Here is a 16,804-nt window from a genome sequence, read left to right on the forward strand (position 1 = left end):
CCACAATTCTCCAAACTTGTCACATGCCCTCCTGTCACAGGCTTTATGTATGTTGTCCCTGCCTGACTTTTCTGTCTCTTAGCTAACTCCTGTTCATTCTTGGGATCTCAGTTCAAATATCAATTCCTTAGAAAATGCCTCCCTCACTGGCCAAATCAGGTTTCCCAGTTGGTAACTTCTCTTAACACTACATACCCTGTCTTCAGGGTATGTAGCTTTTCAGTATAGCTTTTATACAATTAGTAATTATAGATTTATCTGCATGATTATTTAAGTTCTGCCTCTAGCTGAAAATAGATTCTTATCCGTTTGCTTATCATTATTTCCCCAGTATCTAGCATTATTTATTAAATGACTGAATGAAAGGGAAAAAAATGAATTACCAATAAATTACTGCAAGTGCTCTGTGCTCTTAAATCAAAATGGATCACCAGGGTGGTTCAGTTGGTTAAGCACCTGACTCTTGATTTCAGCTCAGGTCATAAGCCCAGGGTCCTGGGATCAAGACCCGCATTGGGCTCCTTGCTCAGCAGGGAGCCTATTCCTCCCTCCCCTTCTCCCTGCCATTCCCCTGATTGTGCTCTGTCTGTCAAATAAATAAAATCTTCTAAAAAGTAAAATTAAATTAACTTAAATTAATCAGAGCCATCAAGGAAGTCTTCCATGAGATTTTGATATTCCAATAGCTATTGAGAGTATGAACAGAAATTAGATAGCTGAAGAAAGCAGAGAAGCACATTCCAGACAGAGAGAATAGCACTGAGATGAGAGTGAGCACAAAGCAGTCATGGATTTAGACATATCCAGTGTGGAGAGAAGAGCAAAGAAGGCCAAGTGCTTTGTAGTCGGAATATTAACAGTGGCTAGAGAAATATGTAGAGGCTTTGTTTCTATGGAACTTTAATTCTATGGCCAATGAAAAAATCATTAATGCTTTTACAAGGTAAATGCCACGTTTGGTATATTAAAAAAAAACTTTTAAAAGATTATTCAGGCTTAAGTAAGAAAAATGGAAAAGAATCTGAGAAGGAAAGACTATTTTGGAGGTCATATCTGTGGCTCAGATAAGAAACTATGATAGCCTGGATTAGGGTAGAATAGAGCTAGAGAGAAACAGATGGAAGAGCATTTAGGAAGTAGGATGATGATTTATGAAAATAGTCATGGTAGCATGTTTTGGAGTAGGACACGGAAGATACCTGACAGCAATTTCTCTTAAACTGTCAGTAGTTATCATTATGAAGTTCAGAGGCCATACCAATGAGTGACTTCAAGGGATCCTGGTGCTTGCTCTGTAATGTCTTTTACCCCAAATTATACCACAATCTAGGTAAATAGTGCACTAGTTACAGTGCAAAACAACTTCAAGATAAGTCTAGCAGTAATTCCTTTCAACCTCTAAATTCTTCCCATAAATACTTGGCCCCAAAGCCATCATAAGTGCTACCATAGCTTTTAAACCAAGATTTTAGAATATTATTTAATGAGTATTTTCATATTTCTCTTCATTTAATAATCACAACTTTATTGTTTCCCAGTCTTTCCAGATAAAAAACTGAAGTACAATAAAGACCAAAATATATATATATATAAATAATAAATATATATATTTAAATATATATATTTAAATATATATAAATTAAATATATATATTAATTAATATACATTAAATATATATTATATAAAAATTAAATATATATATATATATATATATATATATATATATATATATGCCTTGAATTACAAAGTTAGAAATGGCTGAGCCAGGGTTCAAATCCAGATGGGGCTGATTGCAAGACTCAGACTTCTCTCTGTAAAACCTTCTAGGTCCTTTCCTCCACCATGTGGCAAACTGACATGCCAGGCAGCTTCTTCTGAAAGGGCTTTGGAGTCCAGGCCTCAGCACTAATGGGACATTAGCATTTCTCTTTGCATTCATCCCCAGACATCCTTTCAGCTTGGCTTATTCTGACACCATATTTCCTATAGCAAAGGAAATGCTGTAAAATATGGGAGCTTTCAGATGTGGACTTGATTGAAATGGGTGAAGTTTGTTTTCTTTTATGTTCTATTTCTCTCTCATGCCTTCATAAGCTAGTGGATCCAGATGGCTGAAAACACCAATTAAAAACAAAGAGAACACTAGGGAAGGAGCAAGGGAGAGAGAGAGAGATACCAAGTGGTAATTAGGGATGAGACAGCTGAAATGGCTTCATGATGGTAAAGATTCTTTCATTCCAGAAGAATGTGTGTGCAAATTAGAGTCTTTTTCTTGTTCTGCGCTGTAAAAGCAATTTAACATTAATAAATTGCCACCAGAATGCTTTATTTCTGTAAGAAAATGTGTGCTGGTGGATATTTCCCCAGTAATCAAAGTATGTCATTTAAATTACAGATCGGCTGATGTAAAAAGTTGAAGGAAAAATCCAGGAGAAACAGAGGGTCCCCTTGGACTTCCCACATTCTCAAAATCATGGTCAGGCAACCTGTGGTTAGTCCAGGGGCTGGTGCTTAGAGGATAGACATTTCCAAGGACCACCAGTCTCACACACAAAGCAATTCAGAGGAAGACTTAGCACCTTGCAAACACTTAGACTGACCACTTTCATATCCTGCAAAACATATGTATATAAACTTCTCTCATCTTAGAAGCAGAAGAGAGAGGCAGAGAGAGCAAGAGAAGTGGGAGATAGAATCGGGGTAGAGGAAGAAAGAGAAAAGAGGAAGGAGAAAGGGAGAGTGAGACAGGGTTAAAAAAAAAAAAAGGAAAGCAAGAGAAAGGGGTCAGGAGAGATGGGGGAGAAGGGAGAAGTAAAAAGAGGAGTCAGAAGTCCCTATATGGAAGAAACTAGAGAGAAAATTAAAATTACAGGCCACCTCACAAATAAATATGTTATTTTTGGATTCCATAAATATTGTGGAATAAGTTAAATGACTGCTCCTATGTACTAAATTCACTACTAGTAAATTTAGGAACAGCTCTAAAATGATTTGTGATTAGCTTTACACTTGCTTGTATATAATAAGAACTTTGAATATGTCTGAAAGCAGGTTTACTTAAGTTTACACAATCAATTTATTTAGGAAATTTGGGGGATGGGAAAATTTCCACAGGGGAGCTTAGATAAACTTCAGCTAAGTCACTCTCCAAATTATCACAAATTCTGACTAATAAAACCCAAATAATTAATGTTTGGCTGTATTATTCATTCTCAAAATAAGTCCATTTCTCCCTGAGGTCTCATATTGAATGAAGCTGAAACAAAATGTTGAAGAATGATTTAAAAAAAAAAAAAAAAAAAAGCATAGTCTCTCCTTCCTTCAAACTTGTTCTACATCCAATCTTGTGATTTCTCCCCAGTATCTCTTCATCAGGATCTGGCTACCATGTGTCACCCCAGACTACTGAGGGATGAGTTGTTCACTGTCTCTCTACCAAAAAGTCAGCTCCTTAAGGAATATAATTCTGTTTGTCTTAGTAAAGCCAGGCCTGATACATCTCAGGGCAGCATGATTCCTACTCATTGATAGAATCTGCATTCTAACTTGGCTAAAACCATGTCAGTAAATAATAGGCACTGCTATCCTTGAACTGACACTATGTGTAGTGTATTAACCCGACACTATCCCATCAACTCCTCCTATACTTAACTTCTCTACTATTCTGATTCAGTGTCTGTCCTGGACTCTGCTGCTCACTACACCTGTCCTGGTCTTGGCTCGACTATATGACACTGCTTTAGTAGTTATACAACCATCCAAGATGTTCCTGTATGATGGTTCTTGGTGATCAGTCATGAAACTTCCTTAAGCTGAGATGCTAAGGAAGAGACCAAATACTAGAAGCAACTGGATTATCACGGGAGGAGATGGGACTTCACGTATGACTTAAACTGTTGGTTTTCAAACCTCAGGATACAAAAGAGTCACCTATGTACTGTGAACAATTACATAACAACAAATTGGATAACCCAGGAAAAATGGATATAAATGCCTAGAAACATATAAACTACGAAGAGTGAATCATGAATAAACAGAAAATCTGAAAAGAACAAATTACTAGTAAAGAGACTAAATCATAATCAGAATTTCCCTACAAAGAAAAGTCCAGGACCAGATGGCTTCATTGGTGATTCTAACAAACATTTAAGGAATTACTACTAATCTTTTCAAACTCTTCCAAAAAAAATAAAAGAGGAAAGAACACATTCAAACTAATTTTACAAGGCCAATACTATCGTGATACCAAAGACTGACAGAGATACTACAAGAAAAGAAAATTACAGGCCAATATCCCTGATGCATATGGGTGTAAAAATACTCAAAAAATATCAACAAACTAAATTTTATAGCACATTAAAAGAATCATACACCATGATCAAGTGTAATTCATCCCAGGATATCTCAACATCCATAAATCAATAAATGTAATACACCACATTAACAAAATGAAGGATAAAATCATATTATCATCTCAATAAAGGTACAAAAAGCATTTGACAAAATTTAACATTTTTCAAATTAAAAACTCTCAAAAAATTTGGTAGAAATGGAATGTACTTCAACATAACAATGTGACAAGCCATATGTGACAAGCCTATAACTTTATACCTAATGGTAAAAAGTGAAAGCTTTTCCCTCTAAGATAAGGAATAAAACAAGTTTGCCTACTTCTACTACTTTTATTCAACCCATTACTGGAAGTTCTAGCCAGAACAATTAGGGAAGAAAAAGGGATGAAAGACATCCATATCAGAAAGCAAGAAGTAAAATTGTAATTGCCCACAGATGACATGAAACTATATACAGAAAATACTAAAGACACCACCAAAAAACTATTAGAACTAATAAATGAATTCAGTAAAGATGCAGGACACAAAACCAATATCAATTATCAGTTGTGTTTCTATACACTAGTAACAAACTTCTGCAAAGAGAAATTAAGGCAACAATCCCATACACAACGGCATCAAAAAGAATAAAATACTTAGGAATAAATTTAATTAAGAAGGTGAAAGATGTATACACTAAAATCTGTAAAACATTAATTAAAGAAATTGAAAAAGACACAAAAGAATGAGAAGGTGTTCCATATTTATGGTTTGGAAGAATTAATATTGTTAAAATGTCCATACTACCCAAAGCAATCTACAGATTGAATGCAATCTCTATCAAAATTCCAATGGCATTTCTTTGCATAAATAGAAAAAACTCTCCTAAAATTTTTATGAAACCACAAAAGACCCCAATTAGCTAAAGCAATCCTGAAGAAGAAGAACAAAGTTAGAGGCATTACACTTCCTTACTTCAAATTATTTTACAGGGCTACACTAATCAAACAGTAACATAAAAGCAAACACACAGATCAATGGAACAGAACAAAGATCCCATAAATAAACCCATGCATATATGGTCAATTAATTTCCAACAAATGAGCCAATAATTATGGTAAATAATTGGGAAATGATAGTTTTTCAATAAATGGTGCTGGGAAAACTAAATATTTATATGCAAAAGAATAAAACTCTATGCCTATCTTATACCAAACACAAAGATCAACTCAAATGGATAAAAGACTTGAATGTAAGACATAAAACTAAAACTCCTTGAAGAAAACATTATGGGTAAGCTCCCTAACACTGGTCTATGTAATGATCTTTTGGATTTGACATCAAAAGCAAAGGCAAGAAAAGCAAAAACAAGCAAATGGAACAACATCAAATTAAAAAGCTTCTGTGCAACATAACAGTCAATCAACAAAATGAAAAGGCAACATATGGAATAGGAAAAAATATTTCTAAACCACATATCCAATAAGGGATTAATGTCTAAGGTATATAAAGAACCTATACAAGTCAATAGCAAAAAACCTTAGTAACCTGAATTCAAAATGGGCAAAGGACTTAAATAGAAAAAGTACTTTTTCCAGAGAAAAAGTATCAAGGCCAATGAGTACATGAAAAGATGTTCAACATCACTAATCACCAAGAAAATAGAAATCATAACCACAGTGACATGCCAATTCACAACTGTTACAATGATTATTATCAAAAAGACAAGAAATAAATACTGGCAAGGATGTGGAGAAAAGGGAACACTTAGTATACTGCTGGTGGGAATGTAAATTTATACAGCCACTATGGAACAGTATGGAGGTTCCTCAGGAATTAAAAACACAACTATCATATGATCCAGCAATCCCATTTTCGTGTTTATATCCAAAGACAATGAAGTTATCTCAAAGAGATAACAGCACCCCTATATTCACTGCATCACTGCAGGATTATTTACAATTACCAAGACACGGAAACAACCTAAGTGTCCATCAATAGATGAATAAACAAAGAAAATGTGTAATAAATTTACAATGAAATATTACTCAGCCTGAAAAAAGGAAATTCTGACATTTCAGACAACATGGATGAATTTGGAGGGCATTATGCTAAGTGAAATTAACCAGACAAAGACAAAAACTACATGGTATCACTTACATGTAGAATCTTAAAAAAAAAAAAAAAAGTCAAATTCAATGAAACAGAGAGTAGAATGGTGGCTGTCAGAGGCTACAGGACAGAAGAAAAAGAGAGATGTTGGAAATATGTACAAAATTTCAGTTACAAGATGAATAAGGTCTGCAGATCTAGTGTTTAACATGGTGGCTATAGCTGTTAATACTGCATTATATAATTGAAATTTGTCAAGAGAGTACTTAAGTCTTCACACCAACACACTCACACATACACACAAATAAAAGGTAAATAACTGGGGTGATGGTTATGTTAATAAACTAAATAGAGGTTATCCTCTCACAATGTGTATATATATCAAATTATCATGTGCATTTAAAATATTTTATTTGTCAATTATGCCTCAAAAAAGCTGAAAAAAATTTTTAAATCACCTGGGAATTAAACTCTTTGACTTCACCTCCAAAGCACCTGATTCAGTAAATGGAAAAGTTGGGGGAACAGGGTAAGTACCTAGGAAGCTGCATATAAGTAAACAATGCTGATCAGGAAGTCCTAAACTATCTTTAAGAGCCGCCCAGACTTAACTTTTATAGTGTTCAGCCTCATTTTCTTCACTTCCAGTAATATCTGTATACTCCTAATTATCTGCAGAATGCTTACTTAGGCAATTTACTGCAAGAATTCTTTTTGCGTTTTCATTTTATTTAGCTTGTCACATGGTTTAGAATTAGGTCAACTTAAAATGAGTTAGGGCAGAAGTAAGAGAAAGCAATTTTAGCCAAAAAGAAAAATCAAAAGACACAAGGTTATTCTTACCAAGGTATTGCTTTTTATATTTTGTGTGGCAAAAAAAATAATAATAATAATTAATTAATTTAAATATTTAAAGCCAAGAAACAAGAACTTCTTAGAATCCAACTGCTTTCAAGACTCCATTCATTCATGTGTTTTGAATTGAGAATACTGGAGTTATAATAGTGGTGTCAGCAAAGCTACTAGACTATTTAGTCACTGTCTGGAATCTTCTGATTTAGGGAATCCTAGCCCTGCTTTCAAAATTACATGGGTTTTCAATCATCCCCAGAGATGTCATAAAGTTCCCAAAACCAATTTAATTTCAGTTTAACTTCATTTAAAACACAGCAACTTCTACTTAAATAAAACATTTATGATGGCAATTAAAGACAAACTTATGAAATAATGTCCAATATGATTAAAAACAGTTGATATATATATTTTTTACATAATTATTTATTTATTTATTTAGAAAAATGTCTCAGAGGATATATCCATTAAAATGTCAACAATGCTTCCCCCTGAAGAGCATAAGTCTAGGTAAATTCAACTTTTTTCACTTTTTATATTCAGTGTCTTTTTCTAAATTTTTCTAAATTAATAGATAACAATAACTATGAAATAAGAAAAAATGAAATGTCTTCCTGAACAGTAGGAGTTCCAAATCTAAAACACTTGGAAATCACTGTGTCAATTCTCAGTTCATGATGAATCCTTTCATTTTCAAGAACATTGTTTCTTTTAAATAATTTCTTTTCCTCAGATTGTTTCTCCTCAGAGTCATTAAAAAATACACTAGGTATAATAAATGAATCTCTCTTTTGTATTTCCTCTTCCTCTGGCTACCAACCCTTGGACACCTTTCCCTAGGTAGTTTTCTTCACCATGCATACCCTTCCTCTCCCAATAGCACCACATTACTTAAATAAAATCTTTGGTTGCATTATTATTTTCCTAATGATGTTAAATGATTCATACTGATTTATGGACAATTTGGAAAAACACAAAATAAAAATCACCCATAAGTGCACCATCCAAAAATACACTAAAATATTAGCAGACACTGTTTTCTTCTAATTTGTCGTGTGTGTGTGTGTGTGTCTAGTTGAGCGCAATTCACTGGGCCCACCAGAAGAAAACTTAACCAATGGGGTGAAAGACCTAAACTCTGAAAACTACTAAGACATTGATGAAAGAAATTAATGATACATATAATGGAAGATAAGCCATGTTCATGTTCATATTATTAAAATGTCCATTCTACCCAAAGTAGACTACAAATTCCACGCAATCCCTATCAAAATCCCAACAGTATTTTCATAGAACTAGAACAAAAAAAAAATCCTAAAATCTATATGAAGCCACAAAAAACCCTGAGTAGCCAAAGCAATTTAAGATAAAAAGAACAAGGCTGGAGGTATCATAATCCCAGATTTCAAACTATACTGTAAAGCTAGAATAATAAAAACAGTATGGTACTATCACAAAAACAGACATACAAATCAGTGAAATAGAATTGAGAGCCCAGGTAAACTCATACTGGTATGGTCAAATAATCTATGACAAAAGAAACAAAAATATACAATGGGGAAGGAGAATCCCTTCAATAAATGGTTTGTGAAAATCAGAAGAATGAAACAATATCACTTTCTTACACCATACACAAAAATAAACTCAAAATTGATTAAAGACCTAAATGTGAGACCCCAAACCATAAAACCCCTAAAAGAAAATATAGGCAGTAATTTCTCAGACATCAACCTTACCAATATTTTTTTTGGATATTTCTCACTAGGCAAATATAAACAAAAGTAAAACTAAGCAATTGGGACTACATCAAACTAAAAAGTTTTTGCACAGTGGAGGAAACCATCCTCATAATGAATATGCAACCTATTAAACAGAAGATATTTGCAAATGATACATCCAATAAGAGGTTAACATCTAAAATACATAAGGAACTCCTATAACTCAACACCAAAAAAAAAAAATAACAATAACAATAATAATAATAACCCAATTTAATAATGGGGAGATGACCTGAATAGACATTATTCTAAAGAAGAGAGGCAGATGGCCAACAGACACATCAAAAAATGTTCAACATCACTAATCATCAGAAATTCAAACCAAAACCACAATGGGTTATCACTTCACACAAGTCAGAATGGCTAGTATCAAAAAGACAAGAAAAAACAAATGTTGGAGAGGATGTGGATTACCAAACATGAAACAATTTGAAAAACAGAATAATAAAGTTTGTAATGGATTATAGCTCACAAAATAAGAAAAAATACATCAGCCCATACTAATATAAATAATTGAGTAAATAAATGAGGGAGAAGGAACAGGTCTTCCTTATAAGTTGAACTAATATATGTAAAAAATAATGAAAGTAGAAAATTAACAGTTAACAAACACCAAATGTTTCAGGCAAAAATCATCAATGGATTAAAAAGATTAGTGGTCAAGTGTCTAAAGATAAACAGGGTATTTTCATGGTCTTAAAAGATAATACCACCAGACACTAATTGTAAAAGAAAAAATGTTAACTTTACAGTGAGGAAAACTGACAAATATTACCTTAATAATATAATAAATGTTAACATTACTAGTAATGGGAAAAATCTTAATCATGTGTCTCCTGATCTCACACTATGAAAAACATAACACTTGCTTCTTTGGTAATCTTAATCATGAAGAAATGTCTGACACACCCAAAATGAAGACTCTTCTACAAAAATAACTGGCAAGTACTCTTCAAAAACGCTAAAGTCATAATAGACAAAAAAAAAAAGAAAAAAAAAGATTAGAGTGTTGTTCCAGATTAAAGGAACATGTGAAAATTAATGGTGATGTATGCCTCTGGGCCAAAAAGGACATTAATTGTTAAAATATGAATAAGGCCTATAGATTAGATAATAATATTATATCAATATTAGCTTCCTAATTTTTATAATTGTAGTATTATTATATAAGATGTTAATAATAACAAAAAAGATGTTAACATTTAGAGAATCAAGATTATATATTGAATATTTGAGAGTTCTTAATACTGTTTTTGAACATTTTCAGAAGCCTGCAAATTATATCAAAATGCAAAGTTCTTTTACTTTAAAAATTAAAAATGACTTTACCCTTGGCTTACCCATCTATTAAATTAACAAAAAGGTAGTTAAATCTTAAGTTTTCAAAAGCCACATGTCATAAATGCTGCTTTAGGGAAAAGTGAACATATAGGTTAGGAAAATTACAAAGAAACTATTTAAACATCAAATTTCACTTTCAGAAAAAAAAACAGTGTCCATATTACATGAAGTTTTAAATGTTGCTCAGGTAATTCTGCACATTGCTTCTTCCTGTTATTTCTTCTTATCTTCTCCTTTCTCTTAATTCCCTATTACTACTGAATTTTCAATTAAGTTCCGTTCCATTTACTTTATTTCTTAGATAACCTTGTTTTATGACATTTTTCAAAAAAATTAAGAAAATAAATTAATCAACATGTAACAATCACCCATAACTCCATTCCATTTTTAAAATGATTATTTTATTTCAATATGTAAAAAATAAACTATATGTATTTTTAACACTGTCAGTGTTACAAGGTAGAAATACCATTATAACTCATTATTTTACACATCATGCCTAAGGCTGTATCACCCAAAACTACAAAAGAATGTAATAAGCCAGATGTTTGGGTCTTAAAAAAAAAGACATATATATAACAATTAGAAACATCTGGTGTATGTGTATATTGCTCCAATTTTACTTAAATATTTAGCTTCATCTCAGTACAGTTAGTGTGTCTCATCTGAACACAGATTCTCTCACACTCCACTATCTATAAGGTCCAGAAAGAGGTATACGTATGTAAGTCTATAGGTTGTTGACACTTCAAGATGAAGGGATAGCTCACATTAATGTTAACTAACACAAGTGTGTTTTGAAATCATGTTCCCTGCCTTGAAAAATTTAGAAATAGTGGTTAAAAGAATTCTAAAAGAGATTCCCTGTTTATATATTAATCAGCCATGGACTGGAGTCAATTTAAAGTCTTAAGCAATACCAGTAGACTAGAGTGACAAAGTTCTAATATATTTAGAAGAGAAGCTTCTCTGGCCCACTGGAGACAGAAAAGGCAAATAGTAACATGAAATACCTAGCCCTGAAACTTCAGGGACAATATAGGCATTAGTTAGTTCTGGCAATATCTTGTCTGCCTGGGGAGTCTCACAAACAAAAGATGTCCCAACCATATAGCAAAAGTCTTAGGGTATGTTATGAATGCCCTTGGTCAGCACTGGAAAGTTACCATAACATTTTGTTATAAAACCTGTAGCAATAAATATGAAGGGCTTTTCTAATCATCATTATGATTTACTCTTGGCCTGCTATAAGGCTCCTCCAAAACTCTTTATCTTAGCACCACAGCCTCAGTATGCCTCAAAAATCACTCTGAATGTAAATGGACTAAATGTGCCAATCAAAATATATAGGGTAACAGAATGGATTAAAAAAAATAAGACCCATCTATATGCCACCTATAAGAAATTCATTTTAAGCCTTAAGATACTGGCAGATTGAAAGTGATGGGATAAGAACCATTTATTGTGCTAACAGACATCAAAAGAAAGCCTGAATAGCCACATTTACATCAAATAAACTAGATTTTAAACCAAAGACTATAACAAGAGATGGACAGTCACTATGTCATAATAAAGCGGTCTATCCAACAAGAAGATCTAACAATTGTAAATATGTATGCCCCACTTGGGCACAATTAATTGATTATTAATCAATTAATAAAAAACATAAAGAAACTAATTGATAATAATACAATAATAGTAGGGGACTTTAACACCCCACTTAGCACAATGGACAGAATTCAAAGCAGAAAATCAACAAGGACATGATGGCTTTGAACAACACAGCAGACTAAATGGACTTAAACAGATATATTCAGAATATTTCATTCTAAAGCAACAGAATAAATATTCTTTTTCAGGTCACATGGAACATTCTCCAGAATAGATCACTTATTGGGTGAAAAATCAGTCCTCAACAAATATAAAAAGGCGGAGACCATACCATGCATATTTTCCCACCACAATGCTATGAAACTTGAAATTAACCACAAGGAAAAAACTGGTAGGCCACAAATACATAAAGGTTAAAGATTTCCTACTAAAGAACTGTTGAACACTACAACAAAAACTTATGATGTACTATATGCTGGCTAACTGAACATAATTAAAAAAAAAATAAAATAAATTAAATAAGATTCCTCCTAAAGAATGAATGGGCTAACCTGAAAATTAAAAAAGAAATCCCCTGGGGATAAAAAATATATGTTTATAAAAAATAAAAAATTAAAAAAAAAGAAATTCTAAAAATACACATGAAGCCAAATGAAAATGAACGGTGGTTCAAAACACTGGGATGGAGCGAAAGCAGTCATAAGAGTATATAGCACTACAGGCCAACCTCAACAAACAAGAAAAATCTCAAATGTACAACCTAACCTTACACATTAAGGACATAGAAAAGAAATCGGAGGGGGAGACAAACCATGAGAGACTGTGAATTCTGAGAAACAAACCGAGTGTTTTGGAGGGGGGCGGGGTACGGATGTTAGGTGATCCTAGTGGTGGGTATTAAGGAAGGCACGTATTGCATAGAGTACCGGATGTGGTGCATAAACAATGAATCTTGGAACACTGAAAAAAAAATTAAATCAAATTTTTAAAAAAGAAAGAAAGAACAAATGAATTCTAAAGCCATCAGAAGAAGGGCAATAATAAACACTGGAGCAGAAATAAATGCTATACAAAAACAAAACAAAAACAAAAAACCCAGATCCATGAGACTAGAAGCTGGTTCCTTAAAAAAATAATAAAACTGATAAAATCTAGTCACACTTATCAAAAGATAAGAGAAAGCACTCAAATAGATAAAATTTTCAAGGAGAGAGGCAAGATCACAACCAACACTACAGAAATACAAACAAAAGAGAATACTGTGAAAAATTATAGGACAACAAATTAGGAAATCTGGAAGAAATGGATAAATTCCCAGATATATAAACTACCAAAACTGAAACAGGAAGAAATAGAAAATTTGAACAGGCCCATAACCACAAAGAAATTGAATCAATAATCAAAAATTTCCCAACAAACACAAGTCCAGCGCCAGACAGCTTCCCAAAAAAACTCTACCATTTAAAGAAGAGTTAATATATATTCTTCTCAAACTGTTCAAAAAATAGAAATAGAAGGCAAACTTTGAAACTCATTCTGTGAGGCCAGCATTAACTTGATTCCAAAATCAAAGACCCCACTAATAAGGAGAATTATAGGCCAATGTCTCTAATGAATATGGATGCAAAAATTCTCAACAAGATACTAGCAAATCAAGTTCAGAAGTACATTAGAAGAATGGTCAAGTGGAACTTATTCCAGGATTGCAACACTGGTTCAATATTTGCACATCATTCAACATGATATAGCATATTAATAAAAGGATAAGATCCATATGATCTTCTCAATAGATGCATAAGGAGCATTTGACAAACTATAGCATCCATTCTTGATAAAAACCCACAACAAAGTATGAATGGGGGAACATACCTCAATATCACAAAGGCCATATATAAAAGATCATGCATCATACTTAATGGGGAAAAACTGAGAACTTTTCAGGACACCTGGGTGGCTCAGTTGGTTAAGCAGCTGCCTTCGACTCAGGTCATGATCCCAGTGTCCTGGGATCGAGTCCCACATCAGGCTCCTTGCTCAGCAGGGAGCCTGCTTCTCCCTCTGCCTCGGCCTGCCATTCTTCTGCTTGTGCTTGCTCTCTCCCCCTCTCTCTCTCTAATAAATAAATAAAATCTTTAAAAAAAAAATTTAAAAACTGAGAACTTTTCTTTTATCAGGAATAAGACAGGGATGTTTCACTATCACCATTGTTATTTAACATAGTATTGGAAGTCCTAATCTCAACAACCAGATAACAAAAAGAAATTAAAGGCATCCAAATCAGCAGGAAGAACTCAAGCTTTCAGTATTTGCAAATGACATGATATTCTGTACAGACAACCTGAAAGAATCTACCAAAAACTTGCTAGATTAATACATGAATTCAGTAAAGTTGCAGGATACAAAATCAATGTACAGAAGTCTGTAGCATTTCTACATACCAATAATGAAGCAGTAGAAAGAGAAATCAACGAATTGATCCCATTTGCAACTGTATCAAAAACTATAAGATACCTATGAATAAACCTAACCAAAGAGGTAAAAGATCTGTAGTCTGAAAACTATATAATATCTATGAAAGAAGTTGAGGAAGACACAAAGAAAAGGAAAAACATTCCATGCTCATGGACTGAAAGAAGAAATATCGTTAAATGTCTATACTACCATAAGAGACTATGGACTTTGGAACTAACTGAGAGTTTTGGGGGGAACAGTATGGGAGGTTGGGTGAGCCTGGTGGTAGGTATTGTGGAGGGCATGTACTGCATGGAGCACTGGGTATGGTGCATAAACAATGAATTCTGGAAAACTGAAAAGAAATTTAAAAAAGAAATTTAAAAAGATGTCAAAAAAAAAAAAAGTCTATACTACCCAAAGGAATCTACACATTTAATGCAATCCCTATCAAAATACCACCAGAATTTTTCACAGAGCTAGAACAAACAATCCTAAAATTTGTGTGGAACCACAGAAGACCCTGAACATCCAAAGCAATTCTAAAAAAGAAAAGAAAGCAGAAGGCATCACCATTCTAGATTTTAAGCTATACTACAAAGCTGTAGTGACCAAGACAGTATGGTACTGGCACAAAAACAGATATATATAGCAATGGAACAGAACAGAAAACCCAGAAATGGACCCACAACTCTATGGTCAACTAATCTTTGACAAAGCAGGATAGAACATCCAGTAGGAAAAAGACAGCCTCTTCAACAAATGATGTTGGGAAAACTAGAGAGCAATATGGAGAAGAATGAAACTGGACCACATTCTTACACGATACCCAAAAATAAATTCAAAATGGATGAAAGATCTAAATGTGAGACAGGAAACTATCAAAATCCTAGAGAAGAACACATACAGCAACCTCTTTGACATTGATTGACATTGGCCAAGGCAACTTCTTACTAGATACATCTCTGGAGGCAAGGGAAACAAAAGCAAAAGTGAATTATTGGGGCTTCATCAAGATAAAAAGCATCTGGTGCTTGCTTTGGCAGCACATATACTGAAATGAAAAGCTTCTGCACAGTGAAAGAAACAATTACCAAAACTAAAAGCCAACTTTAGGAATGGGAGAAGATATCTGCAAATGACATATCTAATAAAGGGTCAGTATCAAAAATATATAAAGAACTTATCAAATTAAACATGCAAAATCCAAATAATCCATTTAAGCAATGGGCAGAAGGCATGAACAGACCTTTTTATCCAAAGAAGACATAGAGATGGCACATGAAAAGATGTTCAACATCATTCATCATAAGGGAAATAGAAATCAAAACCACAATGAGATATCACCTCACACCTATCAGAATGGCTAAAATTAACAACACCAGAAACAACAGGTTGACAAGAATGTAGAGAAAGGGGAACACTCTTGAACTGACTGTGGGAATGCAAACTGTTGCAGCCACTCTGGAAAACAGCATGGAGTTTCCTTAAAAAGGTAGAAACGGAGCTACCCTATGGCCCAGCAAATGCACTAGTAGGTATTTACCCAGATGATACCAAAAAAAAAAACTGATTTGAAGGGGCACATGCACATGCAATACCCAAATTATGGAAAAAGCCCAAATGTTCATCACCTAATGAATGAGTAAGAAGATGTGGTGTGTATTTATTATATACACATACACAGTGAAATATTACTCAACCATGAAAAAGTATGAAATCTTGCCATTTGCAATGACGGATGGCACTAGAGCGTATTATGCTAAGGTAAGTCATCCAGAGAAAGCCAAATACAATATTATTTCATTCATATGTGGAATTTAAGAAACAGGAATGTAGGCGAAGGAAGGAAAAAAAGGTAGGCAAATCATAAGAGACTATTAACTATAGAGAAGTAACTGAGGGTTGCTGGAGGTGAGGTGAGTGGGGGATAGGATAAATGGGTAATGGGTATTAAGGAGGGCACTGTGATGAGCATGGAGTATTATTTTTTAAAGATTTTATTTATTTCTTTATTCAAGAGACAGAGAGAACACAGCAGAAGGAGTGGCAGAGGAAGAGGGAGAAGCAGGATCCTCACGGAGCAGGGAGTCTGATGCAGGGCTCAATCTCAGGACCCTGGGATCGTGATCCAAGCCAAAGGCAGACACTTAACCAACTAAGCCACCCACGCACCCCAAGGAAGGCATTTGTGGTGAGACCTCGTTATTATACATAATTGATGAATCACTAAATTCTACTCCTAAAACTAATATTATACTATATGTTATTAACTAGAATTTAAATAAAAACTTAAAACATAAAAAATAAAAAGTTAATGAATTAAAA

This window comes from Mustela nigripes, chromosome 14, assembly GCF_022355385.1.
Source record: "Mustela nigripes isolate SB6536 chromosome 14, MUSNIG.SB6536, whole genome shotgun sequence".
Classification (NCBI taxonomy): domain Eukaryota; kingdom Metazoa; phylum Chordata; class Mammalia; order Carnivora; family Mustelidae; genus Mustela; species Mustela nigripes.